Here is a 4,003-nt window from a genome sequence, read left to right as displayed (position 1 = left end):
TTTAGCATTTCTATGCTCTATGTTTCATAGTATCCTCTAATGTTACTTTTTTTTTTTTTTTTTTTCTATCTTTACTTGTTCTTTTTTGCTTTGTAATCAGTGTATTAAGGAAACAATCATACATTTCAAGAATTGCCTAAATTCTGATAACCAGATTTAAGCATGTGAACATATGGTGACTTTAATACATACAATGAAAGCTATTCATCATAATTTGCAATACTACCACCATTACAGTTACTTCAGAAGATAAGTGAAATGGTTTAAAATGAACCTGTAATATATCTAAGGAACACCTTCCTGTCTCATACATGCACATTACTTCTCCAACGGAAATGTCAAAGTCTTCACTTTGACTTCTACGTAACCCAGCTCCCAAAGGCCCTTCTGGGGCTTATTATGGTCCAAAGAGAATGCATTTAAAAACAGAACACAGGACTGATCAACATATTTATATATGTGGATTTAAAAATTGCCATCACTGTTACCACAGGCCACTTCACTGTGCCTCCATTGACTAACAGGTGAGGCAATAGAATAATCACCAAAGTATCACAAGGACTCTGATGTTAACACAAATAACTACACAAACCAATACTTCTCTACAAACTACAATTTTCTTCTGGTTGCCAGTTAAATACAATTTTAATTTCATAGCTTAACAATGAAGGGTCATACACTGAAGTCAGTACATATTCCTAGCATTTCAGTCTAAGACAGTCCATGTGCACAGCTGCAAACAATTACAAGGCATAGTCAAACAAACACTAGGGGGGATTTATTTTTCCTTTTAAACCAAGAGTAATCTTTACAAATATTAAACTTCATCTTGCACACTGAAATCATCATACATACTGGGCAACGTCAGAGCTTTTATATTTGATTTTATTCTTCATTTAACGTTAAAACACTACTATAGTTGAGAGTTAAAACAAAAACAAAAGCAAGTAGTGAGCATATTAACATTACAGTCCTTCACTTACTCATTACTGGATATAAAATGCCAGCAGTGAGTGCTATTCACTGCCCCCCAAATTAAGAGGTCTGGCACGGGACCCCACCTCTGGGGTGATGGTCATCACCCTCATATGCTTCTCCCTTGTAATGGCGCTGTGTTTCCTGGTTAGGATCAAAGTCCACCAGTTCTACCTGATCCATGTCGTCAGTCTCTTCTACTTCCTTTCTCTCAGGGAGGAGTTTTTCCAGCAAAGACAGTTTATCAGGAGACCAAAAACCATTCTCAGGAAAGTTTACCTTAAATTTGATGATTAGACCTTCTTATAAGGTCTATGATAAATTGGTATACCTTCATTTAGCACACATTTGATATCTTCATGCTTGACAATCTGACCTGGATGAGAGGTGATGACAATGGTTTGATTGTCAAGAGTGGATATTGGCTTTTGGAAGCCACACAATGCTTCAACCAGCTGTACGTCCATACACATGAAAAGGTCTTCGCCCCGTCTAATAAAAACAGCATGGTCTTTTTGATCTAAAACAATAATTATATCACCTTGCTCCAGTCCTGGCTCTTGGTCTCCTTCACCATGGAATGTTTTCTTCTGGCCATCTTTCATGCCTTTGTCAATATGAACTTCTAGAATCTTCTTCTCTTGAACTATCTTCCTTCCATTGCAACTTTTACATCTATCGTTAGGGCTGATGCGTTCCCCATGGCCCTGGCACTCCATGCACACAGACTGAATTTGCTGAACGATTACAGGTCCTATCTGATGAATTCGTATTTGCATCCCAGTTCCTCGGCAATTAGGACAGCATTCTACTGCTCCTTTCTTACCACCTTGGCCTTCACATTTGTCACAAATCACATTCATTGGCAGAGCTAGTTTTCTTGTTGCACCATTATATGAATCTTCTATTGTTACTGAGAGTTGGTGAACAATGTTTTTCCCTCTCCTTTCTCTCTGCATCCTTCCACAACCTCCAAAAAACATATCAAAGATGTCCATGGGAGAACCAAAACCATTACCTGCTCCACCCTCTTTGATGGTCTGTTCTCCTCCTTTGTCATATAATTCTCTTTCCTTTGCATCAGAGAGCACTTCATAAGCTTGAGAAATCTGTTTAAATTTCTCGCCTTCATTAGGATTCTTATCAGGATGGTACTTCAAAGCCAATTTCCTGTAAGCTTTTTTCAACTCTTCCTGGGTGGCACTGGGTTTGACTCCATAGTAAGTGGTTTCTTTCACCATTTTCTACAGTCATTGAGCGGGTCAAGGCTGGTGTTGGGGAGCGGGAAGGAGTGCGTCTCTCTGTGTGCAGTTCAGGGAGCTCCCACTCCTCCACCTCTCACAAAGCGTTCTGGAAAGTTCTATCTTGCCTTTTTAATGATCTTTTGCTTTCTTCCTTTATGATGCTTTTTATATCATTCCAAAACTTTTCTATTTTTAATGCATCAAATCTGCTATTGAGATGATCTGCTATTTAAAGTGGGATATGCTCAAGGGGTTTGTTTTAATTCTCTTCAGCTGCAGCCTGAACTTTCATATGAACAATTGATGATCTGTTCCAGTATGTCCCTGGCCTTGTTTTGGCTGATGATATGGAGCTTTTCCACAGATATAGTTAATTTGATTTCTGTATATTCCGTATTGTTACTTCTTTGTGCATTGTTTTTGCTGTTGTTGCTATTAAGAGTTATCAAGTTTGTTGTGACTCATAACAACCTTTATAGGGTTTCCAAGGAAGTGATGCAGTTCAAAATGACTTTGCAGTACAGTGCCTTAACCCATAAAAAAGGTATTTGCAATGCAAAAGACATTGGTCTTTCCAAATTTTATCATATAATCTACAGTATCATTTCTGTCTCCAACGCCATATTTTCCAACTATGGTTCCTTCTTTTTTGTTTCCAACCTTTGCATTCTAACCACCAGTAATTAACAATACATCTTGATTGAATGTTTTATCTAGTTCAGATTGAAGAAGTTGCTAGAATTATTTAATTTCATTATCACTGGCTTTAGTGGTTGGTGAATTTGAATAATTAATGCTATTAACTTGCCTTCCCTTTAGGCATATGGATATTGTCCTATCACAGACAATATTATACGTTATAAGATCTTGAAATGTTCTTTGTAATGATAACTGCAATGACATACCTCTTCAAACTGGCATTCCTGACATAGTAAACCATGTGATTTTCAGATTTAAAATGGTCAATATCAGTCCATTTAATCTCACAAATACCTAAAATATTGATCTTCATGCATTCCATTTTATTTTTGACAGCTTTCAATTTTTCTAGGTCAATAATTCATACATCAATGTTCCAATTATTAATGGATGTTCTTATCGGTTTCTTCCCATTTTCAGTTGTGCCCCATCAGCAAATGAAGGTCTCAAAAGCTTTACTCTATTCATATCATCAGGATCATTCTCTATTCTGAGGCAGCAGCTTTTTCCCAGTTATAATTTAAGTGTTTAACAACTTGAGGGGCTCCACTTCCGACACAGTTTTTTGTAATATTTTGATGTTTTTCCTCATGTTTCTGATACTGTGTGACACTGTTCCACTGCTATTCATAATTTTTTCAGTGGCTAAACTTTCATAAGTACACTGCCTTTCTGTCTTCTTAGTCTGTCTTATTCTGGAAGCTCAGCTGAAACCTGTCCATCATGGATGACTTTGCTGGACTTTAAAATACTGGTGGCATAGCTTCCAGCATCACAGCAACACTCAAGCCTCCACAGTATGGGAAACTGACCAGTTGTTTAATGATTATTTGGTACATGAGCTAACTTTAAAGCTATTATAGGCAACATTTTACCAAATATGGATGATCCACAAAATAGATCACCCTTGCTTGAAGTTTGCTATCTTTATGGCTTGTCTTATGTCCTTAAACCAATACTACATATATACAGTTTGGATTATAAGCACTTAATAAGCAATAGTATTCCAGAAGCAAAAGGCTATGTTGAAGTAATGAACAAGCTAAGACTCTCAGTGACATACACATGATTTTTTATTTCCTCCA

The 4,003-nt window shown here is 37.0% G+C and overlaps 1 pseudogene; it reads right to left on the bottom strand.

The window, feature by feature from the left end:
• Nucleotides 1–1,035: 1,035 nt before the first annotated feature.
• Nucleotides 1,036–2,216, bottom strand: LOC102818624 (annotated as a pseudogene).
• Nucleotides 2,217–4,003: the final 1,787 nt, after the last annotated feature.

This window comes from Chrysochloris asiatica, unplaced genomic scaffold (genome assembly GCF_000296735.1).
Source record: "Chrysochloris asiatica unplaced genomic scaffold, ChrAsi1.0 scaffold00468, whole genome shotgun sequence".
In the NCBI taxonomy this organism is placed as follows: domain Eukaryota; kingdom Metazoa; phylum Chordata; class Mammalia; order Afrosoricida; family Chrysochloridae; genus Chrysochloris; species Chrysochloris asiatica.
This window is presented reverse-complemented; position numbering and strand designations above follow the sequence as displayed.